The sequence below is a fragment of the Stegodyphus dumicola genome, chromosome 12 (assembly GCF_044657685.1).
Source record: "Stegodyphus dumicola isolate Sdum_Otavi_A_Nest chromosome 12, ASM4465768v1".
NCBI classification, from domain to species: domain Eukaryota; kingdom Metazoa; phylum Arthropoda; class Arachnida; order Araneae; family Eresidae; genus Stegodyphus; species Stegodyphus dumicola.
This window is the reverse complement of record NC_140779.1, coordinates 100838258-100864355: the sequence shown is the minus strand read 5'-3', so window position 1 is coordinate 100864355 and position 26098 is coordinate 100838258. Positions and strand designations below refer to the sequence as shown.

The following is a 26098-nucleotide window of genomic DNA, read 5'->3' as shown; positions in this document are numbered from 1 at the left end:
CATTAGCACTGTCAAGATTAATATGATCTTACAAAAACAGTAAAGAAAACCAACATAAATTATTAGAAATATTTTCGGTTTAAGTGCCGAGAACTTCGTGTTTTAAAATTATTATCCTATACTGCTTTAAAATATCCTGATGTTTTAAATTGTTTTAAAATATCCTGATGTAATTAATTATCGAATTACGTAACGAATGGAATCTAAAATTCAATCAACAGATAAAATGTTATGAGTTATGACCACACTGCTAAAATTTTAGAGATCGCGTGCCGTAACAAATTCTTGCTAAACACACTTTTCAAAATTCGTTTTAATTGTTACAGTACACACTAATGTTAATTTCATGTATATGAGAAAAGGGAAAAAAATATTTGTGAAAGGGAAGCATTAATTAACTGTTTATTTTATTACAATTGCAAGCACAGAATATTATTTCGCGTTATCGTATTTCCTCCTGTATTTTACTTCTTAGCTCCAGATTTTGAAAATTAAAAAAAATATTCTCATAACTTTTCCCTTCTTCAGTCCGTTCCGAGAACGGGCTCCCTTAAGTTTAAAAAAAAAAATTAGATTCGTGCAAGTAGTGATTGTTTTCGTCTTGTTAACCAAGCCAAACCTTCGCAAAGTATCTGCGAAGGTCATGCTGAACCTTTCCTTTCTAAATGTTGAATTTAATGTCAGCCTTATACAAGAACCGATCTCTTACAGGGAAGCAATCGCGAGCTGACATTCAGTTTACGAGTTTGCCGAATTGGCTACGCATTTACCTTCTGTAATTATCTATGGACGATTTGAGGCCCGAGGAATAGCAGAAACAACAATAAGAACGGGCGAGATATAAGTTAGGAAAATAGAAATGAAGATATCTAAATAGATATTGTAATGTTAATATTACTATTCATTCTTATTGCAATGTAGATTTCTTTTAAATAAATATTATTGTCATAGTTACCAGTAGTTTATCCACGACGACTTTTCATTTGTTATGTCCTTACTGTAACCGCGTCTTTCGAAAAATTAAATTATTTGCATAATTTTTCCGGCTCGATTTTCAAACGATAAAAATAATAAAAAAAGATGGGAAATAGACGAGGAAATACAATATTATTTATTGCTGTTTATATTGTTCGGTATTATAATGCTCGTTTGATTTTATTATTAATAACTGGCATTATAGTGGTCATACACATATATGCGCTTCGCGCTTAACATAGTGTAGCATATATATGTTCGCTTATGTTTTGGAATGTAATGCTTGAAAATATCTCCTTTGGAATTCCTTTGCAAATCCATTGTATTGTCCTTTAACTCCACAAATAAGGAATTTAGGGGATGCGGACTTATTCCGTTTTCACTCTGATCATTTCATGTATTTTTATTGGGGAAAAAATTCTTTTTATACATTTTTTTCTTTCTTTTTTCCAGGATTGTTTGGTTTCCAAGCAATTATTGAGGTTGCAGATTTTTCGATTTTTTCCCTCCTTACTCCATACTTATTTGCGTCTTCTTCTGTGTGTCTGAATCCAGTGCGTATGCCCTTTTGCTAGCCGTACCTAATGACCAATTACATGAAATACCGAGACGCGAAGTGGAGTTGTCAAAAACATTCTTTTTCCTTTACATACCTCTATATCTATATTCATCTGTATATATATGTATGTGTAGGAAAAATTTAAACAACACTGTATCATCCTTTTAACGTAATTGCTTAGCTATGTTAACCGATTATTTTACTCGCATGCCTAAAAAGCATTTCGAATATAGATTTCCTTGGCAGTGATAGCGGGTTTCTTTATTTAATTTTTGAGCTTACTTTGCCAGAAATAAACAATTTGCTGTCGTTTATTTCTTGGAATTTAGCATTGATTCAGATATGAGAGTATCATGATTTCAGATACTCCACCTTTGAAAACAAAGGAAAAATCTTGAACTCAATATTTAAAAACAACGTTGGGGGGGGTATGAAAGAAAAAAGAAAATCTGAAAGAATTCAGGTTCTAACGTCGCACTAGAGGTTTTGTTAAGGTTTTTTTATATTCTCGCTATGTAGGCAGTATACCAATCTGCTCTTGGAGGTCACTGCTAACTTTTGTTTTTTTGTATTTTTAATTTTATTAAAAAACATCACTTTCTTCGCTCTCATGCCACATAAAGTTCAGCAGTGAAATCACAGTAATTTTTTTTTATTTTCTATACAGTGTAAAGTATTGCCATACATCCTCCCCTTTGCTTTTCAGGCTTTTCCAAGTTCATCATATCAGTACTCAGCTTTCTTAACAAGATGACTTACAAACTTTTTTTTTATCTTTTTGTTATAAACTTTTTTTTTTTTAACTTTCATTATTAAACACAGTTTTCTTCTAATTTACACCACATAAAATTCAAGAGCAAAATCACAAAATATTTAAAAACAGTATATATTTAAAATTCCTGATAGAATTCTCGATAGGTAAACGTAGATTTTTTTTTTTTTTTTTTTTTTTTTTTTTTTTTTTTTTTTTTAATATTCGCTATATTATAGCATTTGGTGGCAACAGTTTGAAAAATGATCTGAACAAAAAGTGAGGATCGCGGACTACGTAGGCCGAAACCTTTACCTCCACATCATCAAAAGGATAAAAATATTTTACATCAAAAGAGAGTGTCATCTGATAGGGTAAAAATTATGAAAGTTAAAATAAAATAAAAGGTTAAAGAATAATGCCTTTCACATGAGAAAAAAAGGTAAAAACTCAAAGAAGGTCTTTTCAATTAAATTTTGTGTCAAACTAAAGACCAGAATCAATTTGGAATGGGGCAATCATCATTCAAATATTTTGAAAAGAATTTAAAAGTCAGCAAAGAATAAACAAGTAATATAATTTTTTTCAATTCCTACTTAGGTCAAAAAAAGAAAAATTTTAAAAATACAAAAAATAGAATAAAATAAAAAATAAATATAAAAAAAAAAAAATTAAGTTAAAAATTTAATTATGTGAAAAAACTGCATTAACATAAAGTGTGATCCACTACAAGTTGAAAAAAATGTATTTGAACTTGAGTGGAGAAATAAAAAGTATTTTATTAACGATTGAAAATTAATTAATTAAATTTTAAAAAATTTAGTTAATTTTAGTTAATTTAGTTAAATAAAGTCAATTTCTACTTAGGTCAACAAAAATAAAATTTAAAAAATACAAAAAAAATTAATTAAAAATTTTTTAAAAATTTAATGTGTGAAAAAGTTGCATTAACATCAAGTGTCATCCAGTACAAGTTTAAAACAACGTGAACTTGAGTGGATGAATAAAAAGCATTTCATTAACGATTGAAAATTTGAACAAGATATATCGGGAGGCGTAATGGCAGACCGCACATTGAGTTGAACAGTGTTAAACGAATGTCGCATACTGCGCATGCCCAGAAAACAATTTGGCGTAATTACTATGTTGGCGCGATTTGAAAAGAAGATAAATACGGTATATGGTAGATGTACCGCCATCTGATTGTAAACAAATCTGGCGTTTAAATCTTCGTAGAGTATAATGTAAATGTAAATTAATTACTGTGTTAAAATACTATTTTTTGCTGTATTGCTCAAACAACTAGAAAACTGAAATTATTGCGAAGTAATGTGAAGCAGTGTTTGCATTCAAAATGTAAAATATAATACCTATGAAATTCTGCACATTCCTTTGGAACCGTACAAATTTTCGTTCAGAAAAAGACTTAAATTTAGGATATATTAGTTGAAAATTTATTTATTATACTTTTAAGCAATAAAAACAATTCAGGATTTACCGTACATTCCATTCGTACATACATAAAGAAACACCGAGGGATATAACAAGTGCTTGCAAATAACACTGAAGAAGTTTTACAATTCCTTAATGCTAGTTATTAAATTCTTTGAAATGATAACATAAAAGCGCGAATATACGCTAACAAACTAAGCGAGATACTCCAGTTTGCAATTACTGAATTATAACATGTAAACAAATTACATTTAAATAACGAATTATTACGAACATATGTTAACAAATATTAAATGCACTATTATTGACAAATTACAATGAAATATATATTAGAAAAATAAGCAAGTGCAATCGGTATGGACGTTAAAATAACTAATAAGCAAAGTTCCACAACATTACAATTGTAAACATCACTCGAACACACTCGACAGCCATGGTGATCACGAATAAGCTAGCGTAGGGTTGCTTAGTCGCCAATATTTCTCCCCGCGCCAAAGGTACACCATCAAGCATGCGCACTAAGCGAAATTTGCTTAACATTGTTCAACTCAATGTGCGGTCTGCCATTACGCTATCGGGGAGTGTGAGGCAAATAGTAAGAATTTAATAAAAAAAGGTGTTTGCCCCGGGTGAGGATCGAACTCACGACCTTCAGATTCCTCTTTTCGGGGGATTATGAGACTGACGCGCTGCCTACTGCGCTACTGAGGCTTGCTGTATCAGTGTCGCTGCATAGTACTTATTTTTCCAACTCATTTGAGACTTGTTCAAGTCAACTTCCATTCATGCGCTTTTCACCTAGCAATTCACTAAACAGAAATAATTAGGCGATTCGACCATCTGTCATAGATGCCGTAACCATGGTTGCGGAGCAAGCCGGGTCGGTTAAAAATGACTTTAATGAAGTGCCTGTTTTTAAGTACCAGATATTTAGCTATTACGTTGATGAGTTCGTATTCGAATATCCCATATGGCTAATGATTGCGATCGTTTCTCCCGTTCACTGCGAGTGCAGTATCCTGAGCAAGGCAGCGGTACCTAGACAGCAGAATGTTTGCTACCATTGTATAGTGTCTAACCATTAAGAAAGGGATACAGGAAAGAGACGTATTTATTATTATTTTGGTAGAACAAGGCCACATGTATACGAGCCGGTAGAAAGTCCTCCACGATAGCTTTCTTTCAAAGGTAGATGCTTTCCAGTATTTTGTCGTAATAAATAAACTCACTGCTTACTGCAATAATTTATTTATACGAAATTAATAATATTTTGCATAAAAGTAAGCATGTAATATAGTATTTTTGAAGATGTGTTTTTGTTTTTATATTTTTGAAATTTTTTAAAAAGTATTTTTTAAAAGTTAAAGCCGACAATTTAAAAAAAAATCTTCTGTATTGTTTCTTCTGTATTGTATTCAACATGTTTATACGTAACAGTTCTGAGGTAGTTTCGGTCAAATATTAGCTATTTTATTATTTGGAATTGTAGCCTCTCCCTCTGAAGCTTTTATTCGGGATGGGGGAGTGTAAAAATTCAATGAATAATTTACTCGATTATGGTAGAAAATTGCTTTTTTTAACAATAATAAGCAAAATAATATAACAACTTTAAACAATGATATAATAGCTAATTTATAAAGCATGTATAACTAAGTTAATTAAACATTACTTTTAACAGCTAAGCAATACTTAAGAGTCTCATATAGCTTCAAATTAATTTATTAATTAATAATCATTCTTTGAGTGTTAGTTCAGAGTTAGAGTGAAGTCATTGCCATATTAATTAAACGCTTGAATGTTGGAATGTCATATTCGTGTTTCAGTATTAAAGTCCAACATTTAAAAGCTATCCTTTATTAGGATATTGACTAAGTAAAGCTACAGTGTAATGTATTAGTGATGTCTCCGTAATTATTTTACATTATTTAATGGCGCAAAATTATGAGACGTAATTATAACTTTAGGTGTGTGGAAATACTCATAATAAAATTACACGGTAACCAAAGGTTAGCTGTTAACTATTATAATGAAATTCATTAATTATGGATTATGTATGTAATTAACACCTCGTGTTTTGCTCTTCGGATATATGGCTCATAAAGTAAATTTCAGTATTTTACAATAATGTGTGAACATATGTTAAACAATCGATCAACATTTGTTTCTTCTTTTTCCATTCTCTTTCCTAAACTTGTAAAGATTTTCTCCTTTGACGCAATGTCTTTGTAGTGTGATTGGAAGCATGTCTGGCTAACACTGGAAGGTCCTGAGTTCGAATCCTCGCGAGGGCACTACACGTTTCTTCAGTTTCCTTAATCTAAAAACATTCAGTGACTCTACAGTGGCTCCCTAATTAAAATGTGGTGGATGATAATTCGTCTCCACCGAGATCTGGCGACTGGGTACCAGCCTTTCCATTCGCCCTTAAAGTAGGAAAGAATGTAAGCTTTTGTTTTAATTCTTTTCGCGTGCCTTCGTGCTTTAATTGGAAAGCATGCTCGGCTAGCAATCGGGAGGTGCAGAGTTCAAGTCCCGACGAGGGGATTGTGGATTTCTTCGGTTTCTTTGTTCGAAAAATTGTCTATTACTTCTACAATTGGCGCCCCAAGGAAAGAGATTTTGGACGATAGTTTCTGATAGATGATTAATGATTACTTTGGATGGATAATAATTTATGATAACTAGACCTGTTATGATAATAATGACTTTGGATGGACGGTAATTTGTGATAAGTGAGTAATGATAATAATCACTTTGAATAAAAGACGATTTGTGATAAGTGAATAATGATGGAATGATAATTTGTGATAATTGATTAATGATTACTTCGGATTGACGATAATTTATGATAAGTGAGTAATGATAATAATGACTTTTAATGGACGGTAATTTGTGATAAGTAAGTAATGATAATAATCACTTTTAAAACTTTGGATAGACGATAATTTGTGATAAGTGATTAATGGATGGTAATTTGCCACCTCTAATATTTAGTGATTTGGTCGCCTCTTCATCATTTCTCCTTTAAGTGGGGAAGATTGTAAAGTTATTATCCATCTTACCGCATGCCTTCGTTGTGTAAGCACGTCAGGCTAGCAATCGGAAGGTCCGAAGTTCGAATCCTGAACAGGGCATTGCACATTTTTTACGTCTTCTGCTCCGATGTTAACTTGTAGAGTCATTAGGTTAATTGGAAGCAGAAAAGATGAAAAATTATGCAACCGCCTTCGCCGGGAATCGAACCACGGACCTCTGGAATACCGGCCCAGCGTGCTGAACCACTACACCACGAAGGACGCTAGGAAAGTGGGAGAAATACCTTATATACTCCCCTTTTTAAAGGGCGACTAGGGTTTTAGGGGACCTAGTCGCCAAATCCTGGGTGCGGAGAATCATCATCCACAACCCTTTTTAGTTCGGGCGCCACTTGTTGAGACATTAGGTATTTTTTTGAAAGCAGACAAGATGAAAAATAGCAACCGCCTTCGGGAATCGAACCACGGACCTCTGGAATACCGGCCCAGCGTGCTGAACCACTACACCACGAAGGCACACCACGAAGCACGCTAGGAAAGTGGGAGAAATACCTTATAAACTGCCTAATAACTCTACAACTTCATTCTATTGCATTTGTCTTTGTACAGTCCAGTCATTTAGAAACTTCATATTTTGTGGAAGTTTATGGTGATATTGAAAAACGCCGAAGGAAAGAAAGAGAAATTGCAACTAAGCAGATGTCTTGTTTCCTCAGCTATTATTACTTTTGCTTTGCTGGTTTCAATTTCTTAATCTTTTTCCTTTTGCTTGAAATCTTAGAAAATTGCTCATTTGTATTGTTTGAACTTAATTCTTCTCATAAGTAAAGTTATACATACGTTTTTTTGCAGGTACGTGTGTTAATATATACAAACTCTTATTCTCCAGGATTAATCCTTAAGTATGTCCACAATTTTGATAATTTGAAAAAGTTTAAATGTATCTTTGGACCTAGCAGTAGCTGATATTAATGCTGGGTTGAATTCTGATTGTCTAAATTGGCTAGTTGCATGACATTTTCATAGTTTTCTTCAAGTGAGCTAGTTTCTGTTAGAGCAGTGGTCTCAAACATGTGGACTCCGAAGTAACTTTATGCCGCCCGTGAATACCTTTCAATTATGTATTTGTTGCAAATATGTTGCTTATAGGTTCAAACACATAAAGATATGAACTGTGCTCTGTGCGCAGCTGCTATTGAAGGAGAAAAAAGAATCAGTTAAGTGGAGGCTTTATCTTTGTCACTCTATACTTGAACACTAGGCCACGTGACTAGGATAAAGTGAGAAATTGTTCTACGTAATGTATAGTTAGTAAATTTAATTTTCTTGCCAGCAGCTGGTGGTACTTCAGTATTAAAAAAATTTCGGTTAAGGTTAAAAGTAAGTTTTTTAGTGGTTAATTCAGCATATTCAAATGACCTTATATAAATGTCAGTCTAAAAATCAATAATTAACTGTCAATATGTTTGAAAAATGTAACGAAAAAAAAATTATCGCAGGTACCGAGATAGAAAATAAATATAATTTTTTCCCCTTTGTGTTGTTATCATTATTTATATCCTATTGCTAGACTTAAAAAAAAAAAAAAATTAAGTTCACTGCATTGTGTGAAACTTTTCTACTGTTCAAGCATTTTATTTTCCTAGAATAAAATAATAAATGATAATCATCACCAACAATGCGTGCACTCTAGAGATTCTGTTCAGTAAGTTTTTGCAACATTCTTCCGCAGTGAGTGCGTATTTAAAATCCGAAACAACACGTACCGTTTGAGCACATCAAATATGGTACGGTGGAACGTCTTGCTTTGTTCAGACGATGGTTTTGTCGTCATAAAGTTTGTGGTTTATGCCATAAAAATTATTACGTCCATTCATACATGTTTAGCAGGATTTAAGCCACAGCCGATCGGGGAAGGGAAAGCTGCGCATACGTAAATGTGTAGCTGACTGAGTGAAACCGTCGACTGATGTTTGCTTCGCTGTGATTGGTCGGCTCTTGTACCAGGTGGCATAAGGTTGAAAAGTTGGAACATATAGGCAAAATCCTTAAGAGACTTTTTCTGACGTAATTTCTGATTGTTTAGCAACGAAGCTCGGCTTAGACCTGTTGTGATTTTAAACCCACCATGTGGGCGAAGATTCTGTGAAAATTTATCATATTTATTTATTCACTGTATCACATTTGATACAGCGGGCCCACGGAGGAAATCTGAACTGTATCATATATATATCGTTGGGAGCTTAAGATATCTTTATTATTACTAAATAACTCACTAGTCCTTCTTGTGGTTTTTATTTTTTACCTTAATTCATACCGTTCACCAATCGATTTGCGATTTCAATTCACCTTTTGAGGTATAATACCCATGTCAGTTTGGAGAAACGTATTAATTTGATTAAAATCTCTCAAAAATGAAGAGTAATATTACATTACCTTTCTGTGAAACGCGTATTTTCCACTATATCTTTTCGGAAATTGTTTGCGTTTGTTGATTTATTTTTCCAATTTTGCATATCAAGTTAAGTACATATGTTCCTTTTGCTGCTAGCCGTCCATTAGTGTGATTACAAGCTTACGCCACCTCTTTGCCAATTTCCCATAGTGGACAGTCTTGCACAGAAAAGCGAGAGAGAGACTGCATTTACCCAGATTGCGTCGAGGTATGCTGTCACGAACCAATTACATTCTTTCGCATTATGAGATTAAAAACACGAAATGAAATCCTCCCTCCCCGTTTTCGGCAAGTGCACATTTGCGTGGCTGGCTTCGCTTTTAAGTGATATAAGCGAAATAACGCATGTCCTGTTATGCTATATTTTCCCAATCTAGAAAATCAACAGAACATCACCCCAACCCCCAAGCATTCATTTAATAAAATACGTAGAAATTGTGTTTTACGTCTCCACCCACCATCCCACCCCCTTAAACGTGCATTTGGTTGAACATCCAAAACCTAAGTAGACTTTTTTTTTTTTTTTTTCTACGAAGACGAATTTTCACTAACTGTGACTGTGTAAAGTGGTTGTGCGCTTACAGTGGAGATATCCGGTGGGGGGGGGAGACTTGATGGTGAGAGGGGTGGATTGGTTTTTTGTTGCATATATAAAGTATTTAGGGAAAGTGCCTATTGTTTAAGTAGAAAGGAAGGCAGCGAAATGGGGGGGGGGAACGTCAGACTAAAAGGCACATCATTTCGTAGCACTTTACAGTTATTGAGATTGAAGAAGAAAACGCAAAAATGCTTAAAAGCCGACTGTGGTAATATAACTCGGGGAGGGAGGGAGTGAGAAAGCTTAAGCGGAAAGTGCAAAGAAGAGGGAACGACTCCAAATTAATTCAAAATCAAATTAAAATTTTGTTGGAACTTTTATGACTCCATTTTTAGCTGCAGAAATAATTAATTCAGCCATCCTCTAATCATGAATAAATTGGAAGTTTTTTCGTAGCTTAAGTTCATAATTAAGCCAACGAATGCCCATTAATTTATTCCCTTGTTTGCTGTTAAGTGCTTTAAGCAAATCTACATAATATCTGTGCAGTTGAACGGTGCATCATTTTACAGCTTTCTCATTGTTTTTTTTTTAAACAGATAAAATGAAATAATAGAGTTGTAAAATGTAAAAGAAGTGTGAATGGTGCAAAATAAAGGAAATCAAAATACTGTTGAAAGTTTGTTAAGGATATCTTTTTTAATACAAGTTGGCATAATCCATAAGCATATTTTATTCTTTTGAGCCTATATAGCTAGATTAATATCGTACTTTCAGCATAGTGCAGTTTTAGCGTAATCGTAATTGGCTAGTTGATTTGACTGAGTTGATGGAATGATTCAGTACCTTCCGTTGCCCCTGTTTCAGAGTTGCATGATCAGTCCCGGACATTGCGCATTGCCATGAAGGATAACGGTATTAATCACCTGAGACATCATTTGTGTTCAACGCTCAGGACGAAGCGACGGTGTTTTGCTCTTTCTCAACTGTGTTAATTTAGTTTTTAGTTTAGAGTGGCACTCCATATGCAAGTCTCATAAAAGATAAACTAATAATGTATAGAATTTTTTATATCTACATTAAAAAAACTTTGTGTAATTGCAGTTTACTTTTGGCAAGACTTTCACTTTCAAATGCTTTCTTATGGCCAATTTCCATTAGAAAGTTGCTCCACGAAATTGTCCGTTCTTTTAGCAAATAGCCCTCGTGTGCTGTGCGGTGCTGGAATAAACGGAGATTTGTAAAATAAAGTGTAAATATGTGTGGGGGAGGAGATTTCTTCCATATTTATTCTTTATTATTTTAAAAGGTTAAATATTTCATATAGAGGGTTGAATTTTGAACCGTTTGGGGGCCGTTTAATTTGTTAAGAGTACTTTTTTAAAATGTTAGATCTGACAGCCGTTGTTGTTGTTATCTTGTCCATGAACTTCATGGAAGAATGGTTGCCGGAGCGTAGGTTGGACTTCGATTTTCACCCCAATTTCTGAAGGAGGGCACTCTGGTGTGCAATAGTTTCTTGGGTATGGATTTCCATTTCTCTTCCATTACTTTCTAGAGTCCATCTATCGCGGTAGTTTTGCGCTTAGAAAAAGCTCTTTGTAAGAGACCAAAGTCCATGGTTGAAACGTAATGAAACTTCGCAGGAATACGTTGAAAAAGTATATGAGAAATATCTATATCAGTCTTCATTTTTTTAAGCAGTGCATTGGTGCTTTTCGAAATATGACGTGTTATTTTGTCTTAAAAAGTCATAGGAATAAGGAAATGGATTTTTATTTTTGTTACTATCGAATGCAAAACTTTCTGTGGATAGTTCCTAGCTGATATTTACTTCAAATGGTGAAATTTTTCTTTACGGACTTTACACAAACCAAATTACGGATTTTACACTGGCCAGGTCATTTTGGGGATTCTTTAAGGAACTGGTAAGAGCAGGATTAAATTCTGTCTTCTGCATATCTAAACACTGCTACTGACTAAATTATCAAAACATCTCTTGTTTGTTTGATTTTCACATTTCTTTTGCGCTCTTCTTATTTTTAGTGTTCCATTGTAACAGAAGTCTAAGACTATCGTAAACTCTTTATTGAAACTTTCTTTGAATTGTCGGAACCAGTTTGTTTTTACATTTTTTCTTTTCGTTTTCGGTAATAAGTAGACTTTTTTTGTTTGTTTGTTGCAGTCATTTAGGTAAACCCATGCTTCGTCATGGGGGGCGAGTGTCTGCGTACTAATTTTCAATGATATTTTTTTTTTAACGCGGTGTAACGAATTTAAACATAATAAAGTTATTATCCAAATAAGTAGAAATTTCAGAATTCTGCACGATATGTACTATTCTGTTAAAAAAATGAGTTCATTGAAAACAACTGCGACAATCAAGAGTCTTTTTTGCTGAATTTAAAGTTTTCCATTAACGTATTCTGTTCCAATGAAAGATGCTCTTCGAATATTAAGATTAGAGGTATAGCAGCTGTCATGTAATTTCCAGAAGATTTCAAAAAGAAATTTTTGCATTAAAACATTATATATCGCTCATAAACAAACTATTGTATTTTAGATACTCTGAAAATGTATCTCTATTTATATGTTTCTTGATATTTTTATATTAATTTCAATTGATGTCTTTGTAATTTTTCAAGGAAAATTTTTCTAATCATTTAATGTTATAAAAATAGCCGTGGAAAAACGTAATGATGTTACCTGCAAAGTATGAAACGCTAACATTCTGTAGAATACCCAGGCAACCTTCACAACGTTCTATTTTCATCATGTATTTCCTAGTTATTTTATAACCTGCCTGTCATTTTGACTGCCTAGAATGACAAATGCTATTTACGCAAAGTATGAAAAAAGATCATGGTAAGGCTATTATTTAAAAGAGTCATGGCAAGGCAAATGTTATTTTGAAAAAATAATGAAAAGAGTGCCATTAAAAATATATATATTCAAAATACGTAAGGAAAAATGAAAGTTATATAAAATTTATGCCTTAAATATAAAGTTACCTTATTTATACAAAATTAGATGCCTTATTAAAGAAAACACAAAGAAAAATGAAAGTTGTGTAAAATTTATGCCTTATTAAAGAAAACAATGTATGGAATTATGCAATGAATGTATTAAATGTGGCAAATATATGGATATTCGAATCGAATCAGAGACGTATTTCTTACTTTACAGGTTTCTCATTTGGCACTGTATAGAATGCGTAGCCAATGTGTGAAATGTTCATCGTTTGATACGTTGCCAGTTGAAAAACTTTTCTGGATCAAAAATTCTAAATTTAGAAAAAAGGGTTCAAAATCCAGGATGTGCTTAACAGGTAGAAAATCATCAAGCACTACTTCAACACTAATTTTTGTAGAAAACACTATTATTTTTCATAATTCTTACGACGAACACGAAAACAAACATAGCTACAAAATACTGTATGTCAAACCCAAATCGCAGACGATACTAAAAGAATTAACGCCGACGTCAGATGTTTCTTTTTTTAAACTGTTGGCAGTGTTAATAAACAAAAATGTGTATTCTTTTTTTTAGTCCAAAGGGGCAGTTTGCCCAGAAGGACTATCAATTTCATTTTGGCATTTTGCGTCAATTCACGATAACCGTTGTTTCACTTTTGAAATTGTTGCCACCAACTATTATCGCCCTGTATTATATTTAAAGAAATTAAATAATGAAGTATCTGCATGAATGTATGTATGTTTTTTGCATTTTGATAAAACAACGGTACCTAGAGCCTTCAAAATTTGAATAGCGTAATGTTCCATACAATATGGGCATGTGAAAGCCCTTGAATTTGAAATTTCTTTTATTATCGATTTCATATTTTGTAATACTTCAACGAATTTTTGATTAACAAATTAAAAGATTTGAAAGCGAGCAATGGCAACCCTGTACCTTTTTTTTTTTTTTTTTTAAGAGACATTTTTTTATCTCCAACGCGTGAGACTCTGCATCGGAAATTCCAAAGATATGCTCATTTTAAAATTAATTTGCGAAATTGCTGTTGAACTGAATATTATGGTTTGAGTACGTAGAACATCATATTTAATAAATTAAGGTAACACACAAAACGTTAAAAAACGCTCCTTTGGATGTAATTTAAAATATGAAACCTTTCATATATATATATTCCTTTGGAGGCAATTTTCTATATTGCCGGTCAGTTTTTGGCATTCTGTAAAATTCTATAGTATGCCGGATTTCATATATTGCGGGTAACAATGATTTTAAGCGTGGTGTAATGAATTGGTTATAGCGAATTAATCACTTTTCATGCAGGTTTAATTCGTCACGAATACGGTACCTAATGGCTAAAATAGGAATTATTGTTTATCTTTTTCGACTCTCGTATTAACTGATGTCAATTTCTGATCTTCAATTCTTTTTAATTTTCGCAATAACTGCGCACACTCAGATAGATAGGCGAAAGTGAAAGGAGTGGAGAGAGGGAAAAGATACGCGGAGTTCTATTTCCCGCGAAAATTTGTCGTCGTCCTTCAAACGGCGCAACATGAATCAGCTTCTTCAGAGCTGGCGCGCCACTTTCGCTAATGGACTACAAGCGAGCACCGACGACAGGTCGCGTTATCGTGTGTCAAGCCATCTCGCTCGAATCCCACAAAATGTCAACAGTTTTAACTGCTCTTGAGGTAATGGTCAGTGCTTTTAAAAGGATTGCTGTGTCTGCGGTGCACAACAACGTGGTGATTGAGATAGTTCGCTTTTCTTCTTCTACGCGGTTAATTTCTTTGTATGCATTCGTGTGTTTGCGCCGGCCGAAACCATAATGTTTCTTTGTGTTTGCCTTGCTAAGATGATGATGATGATGCATGTTTCGTGTACTGACTGCTTTATCTATTTCTATCTTTGCATATGTTTCTTTTTTTCAATATAAATGTAGTGGGGGTTTCCCAGTCTAAATGGTGCCATTTAATAAATGAGGTCTTATCGTATTTTTGTAAGGAAATAATACTCTTTAAAAAAGCAGGAATTCCCAATCTTTTTTTTTCTTCCGCATCGACCCTTTTTAAAAGCTCGGTTTCCTCCATAGACTCGCCCTCACATTTTTTGTCTATAATAGACAGTATGCAACATAATTATAATAAAATAATTACTCAGAGATAACTTAAAGATGTTATTACTGTTAAAGATGCTATAACATTATTAGTGTTTTTGATTTTGCAATTATAAAGAAGTTTTTAGAAATAAAATTATAGATTCTAATTGCACTAAAGGTAGTTAATGTGATGGCTGCTCTTGATGTAGTGATGAAGTTTTTTTAATGTTTGGCATTGGCATAAATTTGTTTTTCTAATTCTTAACTCATCCCCTTAAATGAGTGGTTTGACTAAAATCTGTTTGCAGTAAGTAAGAAGAGGGAAAAGTCAATAATGTTGTTGTTCGGTAACAACTTTTATTTGGGGGATATTTCTGTCGTGTGACTTTTATATTTCAAAACTTTGTTCAGACATGTGTTTTGAATGATATTTGTGTTTGAACGTCCTCCTTCAACGCAATCAAATCTTCTTACATCATAATATCATGTCCAAGTATATTGCAGTTCAAGTCATACTGGATATTAAAATTTTCATTGCCTTGGAAGCGAACATCAAAGCCTTGAATTACTTTTCAAACTGTTGCCACTAGATATTATCGCAGATACTGTATTTAAAGTAATTAAATAATGAAGAATCTGCATGAATATATGTATGTTTCTCGCACTGGGAAAAACCATCGGTACTTAGAGCCATCAAATTTTGAATAACATAGTCCTCCATCCGAATACGGGCACCTGGAATCTCGAATTTTCAATTTCGAATTTGTTTTTATTATCTGTTTAATATTTTGTAAAATTTTTGATTAACAAAATGAACGACTCGAAAGCGAGTAGTGGTGACACTGTACGGAATAAAACATTTTTATCTCCAGCGTGTGAGAGTGTCTATTGGAAATTCTTAAGATATGCTGTTTTTAAATATTTTGAGCTCAAAGCGGCGTTAGCCTAAATGCTTTCGAAACGTGTATGTGTTCCTACGCTTAGGGGGGTAGAAGCACCTTTGAGCAGAATATTAAATCTAAAAGCTTTCAGATTTTTTTAAAAATTTATTTATCTTATATAATTTTTTCTCTACTAGATAATATGGTTTTATATAAATAAACTGAAATGGACATTAGAGATGACAAAGAACGTTTATTCGATGACGTTTGGGTTCTGGTGTACTTTGCTTAGGTTTGCTATCACACATCCATTTGTTTCGGACGATCAGCTGTTTCAAACGGTTTTTCTGCCTGCTTTATCACTGAAAGAAAGACGCACGATAAAATTGTAAGTTGTTCGTTTTCAACAACTAATCAGCTGTCAGCAACGAACCCCCCATCATCAACTATCATTTGTAAAATGGAGAACTAGTTTTCCCTTTACATGGTAAAAATCATTTGTGGTAGTTGGCAGTTTGATGTTTTGTGACAAAGCAGAAAAATTGTCCTAAGCATAGGTTCCTTAGAAATATTTTGAATGTATGAGCTTTAAGATAAGCTGACAGAAAGGCCATGGTTGAACTTCAGTGAAAAGGTAATCATTACTTTTAGGATTACATTAGGAACTTATGTTAACCTCACTGATAGCATCTTTTCGACAAAAGCAGTCAAATAAGGAAGCTCTTTTTAAATTTTTATTAATTCATTCTTTCAGAGTACTTCAAATAAGTGCATGTCTGTCTGGTAGATGTCTTATTGTTCGACTCTTTTTCATGTTTGGCGTTTGAGAAAATCCTTGAAAGGACGTCGGTTCCAGTCGAACGATGCCATAACAATTAATCGTATCAAACTTTTTTATGTAGGAAATGACAAACTTTTACTAGGTGGACATCTTTATCTAGTTAGCGGTGGGCAACTGCCGTGATGCTAGATCGACTTCTGGATGTTGTTAAGATTACTGGAAAATAACGGGTAAAATATCTCCAAATAGAAACTTTTTGATGATCACTTTTATTGTCTTAATAATCAATAAAATTTCGTGTTGTAAAAGTGCGCGTTCTTAACTACAAAAAAAAACCTCTCTAAGACTTCCGGATTCTTTTCACTTTCTTATACGAAATAAAAGAAATATTGAAATCACGATAAATGTCGGGTATCATATTTCAAAAATATCCATTTTGACCGTTCTCGAATTTATTTCATGTTAATTTTTGCGTGACATCTGTACGTATAGACAGAATTAAGGACACTCTTTTTTCCAAAACGGAATAAGTACTTGATATGCACTTAAGTATTAAAAGTACTTTATTATTACAAGATGGCTTTATTATTACAAGATGGCTTTATTATTACAAGATGACTTAATAATTTACTTATTCTGTGCGCAGAAAACGTGTTCCACCCCCATGTTATCTATATCAAAAATAGGAATTTCCACAACAAATAAATAAAGTTTGTATTATAAATAAAATTTTTATTGATATTGATAAAGAAGTGAAAGTCAAAGTTGCTACTAATAAAACTTTAAACGTGTCAAAGTTACTTCTTCTCTGAAATATTAAAAGAAAACAAAATCATATCGGAAATTTTGGAAACAAAATCGTCTTGAAATTTTACCGCCTGAGAGATCAAAAAAGGCTCCCCTGCCAGGAGGAAAATTTTGATGAAGAAAATCATCTTTCATCAATACCAAAATAAGATCTCATATCGTGAACATTAAATTTTTAATATCTTAGAAACTATGTTGCGCGTATGCTGATAGATGACTTGGTACATCCAAAATCTCATATTATTATTGATTATTTTTATCTTTGGCTTTTAATATGTAATATATTTTATCCTTATTCGAGAAAATTCATTCCCTGCCCTTTACAAAAAAAGAAGCCATTAATATTCCTTTTATCAATATGGTTAAAGGTTTTATAAAAACTTTATTTCTTAATTTTGCTAGAATAAAGTCATATTTTGCAACGTTAAGAGCTTTAACGTTGCAAAATTGGATGCAGAAAGGCGTTATATCGCTTCGAAAAGGGGATGGCGGGCAGTGCCGTCTGAACAGTATATTGGGTCCTAGGAAAACCAATGTGCTGGGGCCCCTGCTACAACGACTCACAGAAATAAAATGTAAATGGACTAACATGAGGTCTCCAGGGAATTGTTCACTGGGCCCATACGTTAAGACGGCTCGATGGTAGGGAAGTTGGGATTTATAAGAGAAAGTGAAGTCATTGTTAATTAAGCGTCTGCTTTAATTCTAGATCTGTCTTCTAACTTGTTAAAAGAGCGATATTTTTCAATATTTTGCAAAAGTGCTTTGTATTATAGCAAATAATGTTATTATTCGATTTCTAGGTCTTATTTTAAGGCCAGTAAATCATACGAATGGTATTTTGATGGGAAATATTATATAAAGTCTGCATTTCATGTGCAAATTTAAAAGATTAGAACCATACCTTAAATGGTTGGAACGCCATTTCACGAAATCTGTATTTGTAATTAAACAGTTTTATTTCATTAGGTTATAATATAGCTCGCTACAAATATCTGCCTACGTTGAAAGATGGTTTCGTGGAAAACTTTCTTATGCAAAGTGGCTTCTGTTCACATTACACATTGGAAAAACCACGAAAACTTCCATGCAGTCAATCGGTTTACTGGGATTTTGAACGCGGGTCGAACTAACCGCAGTGTTTAGCGGTCTTATCCCCTGGTGGGATATTAAGCAAAAGAATAAATCTTTTTATTTTCGTTTTACGTTTAACATCCTTAACGTTTTTATTGTGTGGACTGCAATGTGTTTTTTACACTTACTAATTTTTAAAAAAATATTAAAAAATTTGGGAGTGGGAAGGCAGTAATAAAAATTAATTGGTAAATAGGGACTTTCCTGTTCCCCTACGTATAGCTTTGAAAAATATGAGAAAATAAATCTAGCTCATCTTCTTGTGAGACCAATTATAAATTTTCCTTGAATGCAGCCCGAAAGTTAAAAATAATGTAAAGCAAAAATAGTAAAATATTATTATAGAAGTATTAAAATAATGTAAAGTAGAAGTAGTATTTCATATTAAAAATTGAATGAAAATATTTTTTTAGAGTTCCCCTGCCGCAAAACTTATCCGCTGTTATTGTATCCGATAGTGCCTAAATAACGAAGTAACACTAACATAAAATAAAATTAAAATTTGATATAAGAAAGACGCATCCTATATGAAGCAGGAATAATAAAAATGCAGTAAAATCAAAAATCGAAGTTACTTGCTTGCTGTGGCTCATATGGGAAACTTGAAACACGGTAGTACACATTTCTGCTCACGCATTTTTATACCGTATACGTTTTCTGTGAGCTCTTAAAACACACCACGCAAACTATCCTAAAACTTCGCATGCTTTCAGTATTAAAATCAATTTTTATTTATTATTATTATTGCAAACATGTAAGCTTTTTTCATAAAAGCGAATATAATCAGTGCATAATATAATATAATCAGTGCATGTGTTCCTATATGTTGCTTTTCATGTTCAGATTTCTTTCCCAACAGGAACACATGCACTGATATAACTTTTCTTACGTGCAGGCTCACTACCGGCGAAGTACCTGAACAGTGCTAGTTTACACCTTGCTTCGATTCCAGGCGAAGGGGCTGGCTGCATGGGCGTTTTCGTAGTTTACCCCATATATATAATTGGATATGAGCAAGTTACCCTTAGAGAGTCCTCCACGAAGGCATTTCTCCCCTTGAAGAGGTAACCTTCGCGTGCTTTGCCATAGACAAATAAACCAACAAATGTGTAGTGGGAAATAGCTGTTTGTGATTACTGGTCTTAAATCATTTGAAACAGTGCAACCTAAACGTGAAGTATTTTGTGGTTTTCATGTTGATTCTGAGACGGAGTATAATGTCGGAATGCGATTTTATGTAAGTTGAAGAGATTTAGGAAATATGATGCTTTTTATAGTCATTCTGTATTATCGTAGTATTTATTTCACTGCATTTTCGGTTTTCTGCAATTCCTGTTCATTTTCGGTATTCTGTACCTGTTAAATCATTCGTGATTGTTATTCCGAGACAGGGCCGCTGCAATCGGTACAGGAACGGCAAAATTTTTAGAATTTTGAGAAGCACGAGCAGCAATTTTTAGGGATGGCAAAAATTTTACAGTTTAGTCGAATCACTGCACAGCAGACGGAGGCAAAATTTTAAGAATTTAAGGAAATACCGAGCAACAAAACTTCTAGAATTTAGGGAAGACACTGGGTAGCAGACTTTAAGGACAGCAAAATTTTAGAATTTAGGGGAAAAGGTAGCAGACTTTTTAGGGTCGGCAAAATTTTTAGAGTATACAGTAGCACTGAACCCCCCTCCCCCGAAAAAAAAGTAAAAAGATTAGAATATTTTTTAGAATTTAGGAGCGATAAAATTTTTAGAATTTCGGAAGACACTTCACAGCTGAATTTAGGGGAGGTTAAAAATTTTTAGAATTTAAAGATGCACCGAGCAAAGCTATCTAGAGCTGACAATTTTTTTTTTTTTTTTTAAATTCAGGAGTGGCAGTAGATAGCAAAATTTTAAGGATGTTTAAATATTAGAATTTACAGAGAAACAGATCGGTAGTACAAGACCCACAAAGATTGCACTACGGATGGAAAAAAGCCTAACGATGGGCCCTAGTTCGAAGGTAATTAAAAAAATACATTAAAAAGAAATAACTAATATTATAAAAGAAAAACATTCTTACCAATTTACATATATTTTTGAGTTCAAAGAGGCTTTGACCCTGAGGGACTATTGTTTTCGTTTTGCGATTTTGCGTCGAATCGCTCTGAATGTCCGTTTCACTTTTCAAACTGTTGCCACTCAATATTATCGCCCTGTAGTATATTTGAAGAAATTAAATAATGAAGAATCTGCATAAATGTATGTATGTTTCTCGCATTGTGATTAAACAACGGTACCTAGAGCCATAAAATTTTGAATGACTTAAGACTGCGGATATGGACATCTGGAAGCCCAAATTGAAATTTGGAATTTGTTTTATGATCGATTTCATATTTTGTAAAATTTTAACGAAGTTTTGATTAACAAACTCAAGAATTTCAATGCGAGCAATGGCAACGCTGTACCGAAAATCATTTTTATCTCCAGCGCGTGAGACTGTGTATCGAAAATTCTAAAGATTTGCTCAATTTAAAATTATTTTGCGATATTGCTGTTGAACTGAATTTTATGGTTTAAGTGCGAAGAACGTGATATTTAATAAATAAAGGTAAACGTTAAAAAAAAGCCCCTTTGGACGTAATTTAAAAATCTGAAACTTTTTTTTTTTTTTTTTTTTTTTTTTAATAATAAGTTTATTTGCGATCATGTACTGAAATAATAGTTTTTTTCGATCGTTACACAATGAGTGACCTTAGCCCTTTCTTTTTTTTAAGGGACCTGATTAATTTTTAACCCAGTTAATCTTCCCACGGATAATCGAATTTTAACCGCGTTATCAGTGCCTACTTGGTTCATTACTCCTCACAACGCACCACTCAGATTTATGAGTATCGCTTATTAATTTAAACTGGTGGTCTTAAACTGGCGGCCTCCGAAGCAACTTCGGGCGGTCTGTGAAGATATTTCAATAATGTATTTGTTGCTAATATGTTGTTGAAAAGATTTTAAGATGCAAGTTAAAGCCTAAATTTATATTGTTTTCGTTTTTATTAATAATGAATTTGAATACCTCACCATAAAATCTGTAAATGGATCTAATTCATTTGCAGTGCGATATAAATCGTATTTAAAGATACTGATATGAGTAACTTTTATTCGTACTTATCCAAACAATAAATAATCTCAATGACAAATTTTTGCATCAAGAATAATGCCTTTGTTCGGGAATACATTTATATGTGAGTTTTTTTTTTTTTTTTTTTTTTTTAGTTTAAAAATTATAGTAAAAGAACCCGGTTGTCCGATGAACATCTAAAATGCATGATGAAAATAATTTTTCTCCAAGGCTACAAACTTTATCAAAATAGAAATGCCATCAGATGTAAAGAAATTTATAATTATTTACATGCAAACCTGTATTTTAATTTATGCGTCAAAGAAACATTTAGTAAATAAAATAAAACGCATTATTTATTTTCAAGTTTTGTTTCGCATGGTAAATTTTCTCTGAAAGCTTAAAGTTTCATGATTTTTAATATAAATTAAAGTAAGTTATTTGATAATTAATTAAACATATTAGAATTATATGAAAGCAATGTCAGTCTAAGAATTTAACGTTTAGCTGTATTTGAATTACAGAGCTGTAACCAGCAAAAATACCTTAAAGCTACCAAACTTTCAATTTCAGGTAGAAAATATAAATGAATTTTTTCCGTTTAGTGATTTTTGTTGTTATTGGTTATGTATGCTATAAATATGTAGTCCAAGTGAAATTAAAAAATTTATTTAAATTATTTTTATTTCGTTAATAAAATTTTTCATTTTATTAAAAAAAATCTCGTCTAACAGTTGTTTTCATATTATGGATTCGAGCCCTCATGCAATTTGAGTATTGAGACTACTAATTTAAATCGTTAAATTTCTAAGAATTGTATTTATAATCTCTTTCCCAGAATTTCCTTATCATTGATTTTTTCGCCTCTTTCCCTGTAAATTCCTCAACTTTATTATCAGGAAAAGCCAGACACATAACGCTGCTTGCATTCTCAAGGGGGGAAAATTTTTGCAAGTATTGGCAAATAGTATGTAAATTACATATCGGACCGTAGATCATTCATCTGCAGGAAAGAAATTAGCAAACACAATTAATTTCTTATTTACAGATCAATAATAATAATGAAAGAATAAAGTATAAACAAACCTCAAAATTAATCCCATTTTGTACAGGCTGCTGCCAATTCGTTCTTACTCCAAAAAATGAAAGGGAAAAAAAAGAGAGTAGGGGGGAGGAAATAAATAAATAAACGGCAAAAGGAGAGCAAAAGCTCGTGAAAGTTATTACGGCGAGTAATAACGGTAATATCATTGCTATTCTGCTGCGGTCGCTTAAAACGCCATGGATTTAATTACGTCTAATAACCCGACGCGCGCGCGCACACACACAGCAAAGAAAACCGGGTTAATTGCTATTGTGCTCAAAATAAAAACCAGCCGAAAAAGGAAACAAAAGAGGAAAATGAAAAAAATAAATAAAATAAAAAGTCGGAAAAACGGAAATGAAATTGAGGTGATGTGCGGAATTATTATTTCTCAGGCTTCCAAATCTCACCCTCGACCCTCCGCCCCGCTTTCCCTTCTTTCTATTATTGCAGCGGTGGCAACACACGTACCGTTGCCACACCCAAAACGACTAAAAGAGCTCCGTTTCGTTCTTTTTATTTTTCTCGCGAGTTCCTTCCCCCCTACACTCTCTTCAATTCTATATTTTGCTCGGCACCAAACGACAATTATGACTGCGAAAGCGTATTGGACGGAGAAGTTGGGGCTTCGACTTTTTAATCAACATTCTCCACAGCTTTACGGCTGAGGCTCAAATTAAATATAGCCGCCTCCCCCCCCCCTCGCTTCCATCCTTCCCTTTTATATAATACGCACGCCTCCTCGCCGTTATATTAGTGCACAGTGTGAATGAAAGTGGTCTAAATGCAGACATTATCATGCATGTTGTATGAAGAACGTAATTCGCTACGATCCTCAATTAATTATTCTCATGTATGAAGCTGATTTATTACGTGTATATCCTACATAACTTTCACTATAATTGATCTTTTTAATAAATCAAACGCCAAAAATCATTTACCGAAATCTTGGTGTCATGTATACTTCTAAGGTAATGTATGCTTTCACTCGAAATCACCATTTCGCGCTTTGTTTTATTGTATGTCTGCTACTGTATCTACCATAAAAAAAATATATCAATATCATGAAGAATATGAGTTTTAAAAGGCTTTGTGCAGGATTTTAAGCTGGTTTTGTGATAACACATGCATTTTAAGAGTTCACATTTATGTTTTATATTCGAAAAATATGTAATCTTTGTATTTTAAAGATAAAGCTCTTCTGTGATTAGGATTTGACTGTATGTTTTTAATGTAATGATTATGGTGCTGGCTTTTAGAAGAAAACAACTTTTGAAATTCATTAATAAAATTTCTATTAGATCCAGAAGATACTCCATGGTATGAAAATGATCTAGAAGCTATTTAATGCGTATAGAATGTGGGTAGGGGAGATTTATGGTTATATGTGGATATATTTGTTTTTTAAGAAATTAATATAATGGAACGCATGGAGGAAAATATTGTCAACGGAAATCAACTGAACTGATTTTAGAGAACCGTGCGTTAAGGCCTAAAATACCACAGTAAACACTAAGCCATTGTGATCTTCTCCCCCTTTTTTTTTTCGAAGTCATGCTCGTCGATTAAAGATCGTAGCAAAGTCAGTAGACAAGCAAGGTTGTGCTCTTCCCAACGGTCATGTTCAATGACGTCACTTGAGTTACAGAAGTCGGACAAACAAAGTTGCTTTAAATCAAACTGCGAGTCAGTAATGTTACACGCTCAAAGATTTCTCGTTGGGAAGAGCATGTAATACAGTAATCTTGAGCTTGCCAGATCTGCAATGCAAAGGCATGGTCTAAAACATTCAGATATAGAAAAGATGTTCTATGCGGCATATAAAATCTGATTGAAGCATTTATGTTTATGCCGTCATATTTGAATACTTGGTTTAAGAGAAATTAAAATAATGGAAAATCATATAGGAAGACAACTGGTCGGAATCAAAGTGACTCCGCGTTAGGGCCCAAAGACCACAACAAACATTAAGAACACTGTTATCACCAGGCCACCTTTTATCTCCCAATACAATTATTATTAATAAAACAGTTTTTTTTTATTAATGATACTCGCACATTAAAGATTATAGCGATGTCAGTAGAGAAGCAAGGTTACGCTCTTCCCAGCGCTCGAATTCACTGGTGTCACTTGACTTATAGAACTGGGAGAAACGAAGACAAAATTGCATCAAGTTCCCCAAGGCAATATTTGCTTAATAGCCGACGATGGGTCAGTGACGTCACACGCTCAAATATCTCTGGTTGGGAAGAGCAAACTTGTATTACAGTAACCTTGGGCTGCGGCTCGCCTGATCTGCAACGCATAAGCATGGTCTAAAAAACATTAGCGTTTACAAAAGGAAATGGTAATAATATTAAAGATAAAGATATAAACGAGAATGTAAAACTGCTTTTATCCGTTTCAAGAATTTCGAAGATATATTGCCTTTGCGAGATGATCGATTACAAGCTTTTTTCTTGCAGAGTAATTGCTATAATAATTTTTAAAAAATGCTGAAAAATTATTTTACATTTATTGAAAGGGTTGATCGATATTCGTTACTCTTTTCTTAGCGTAACTGTTCTAAATTCCATTCCCCAGAATATAAATAGGAAAAAGTGAAATTTTCTTCTAATGAGATAGTGTGAAATAGCTCTTGCTTTTCAGCTTTACACATGTATAAAACATTTTTAAATCGCGGGCTTGTATTTTTATAGATCTAAAATTATTGAAAGAGAACTGTATTTAAATTTTTAATTCAGTATTTCTATATATGTAGAATAAGATTATTATATATTTAGAGTATAATTTAAATTTTTAATTTAGTATTTCTATATCTGTTAAAATTAGAATAAGCAGTTTAAAGATTTTTTCCATATATCTTCTCTACGTTTAATTTTATATTAGCCATCAAATAATTTTATTTTATGCGATTCGTAGTTTCGTTAAATAAATTATAACAGCTAATAAAAATAATATTCTTAATAAATCTTACGTAGAAGTATTAATAGAATTCTTCTCTTTTAAAAAATTCATCAATTCCCGTTTGATCATGAATAATAGAATTCGTTGGTGAAATTGCCACAGCTTATCAATCAATTAACGTCAACTAATTCACTTCTCCTTTAGATAAAAGACGTCTAGGTGCTTGTGCAGTGTCACTGCCATTGTTCTTGGAAGATTAGTTACACTTCTCAGACGTCACAGTTTCGTCACCAAAGTCCGCGCCGTAGATCTTTCCCAGTTAGGCCAGTTTCCCTCTGAATCTATATTTTCACTTCACGCCCATCTTTTCTAATATAGCCTGGTCGCCTTCCTGAGTGAAAGTTCTCAAAATTAGGCTATTGATGATTCGATTAATCGATTATGAGGTATAAATAATAACCTGCGGCGCTATGGCGCTTTTCTTTAAGTAAGATAGATATCTAAAAGTTAATCGTTTTTTTTTCTACTTATTTATATATTTTTTATCCCGTTTTAATTTCATCCTCCTTTTTT

The 26098-nt window shown here is 33.1% G+C and overlaps 1 protein-coding gene and 1 non-coding gene across 2 annotated transcripts in view; one reads left to right on the top strand and one right to left on the bottom strand.

Annotated features, from left to right (window-relative positions):
• The window catches only part of LOC118185123 (LIM domain transcription factor LMO4-like), a 380922-nt gene that overhangs the window by 254403 nt on the left and 100421 nt on the right, over positions 1 to 26098 (top strand). The gene's annotated exons all lie outside the window — the stretch shown is intronic.
• Positions 4359 to 4448, bottom strand: TRNAM-CAU (transfer RNA methionine (anticodon CAU)). The gene is given in 2 exon segments: positions 4359 to 4394; positions 4412 to 4448. It is a non-coding gene; the product is annotated as a tRNA-Met (tRNA).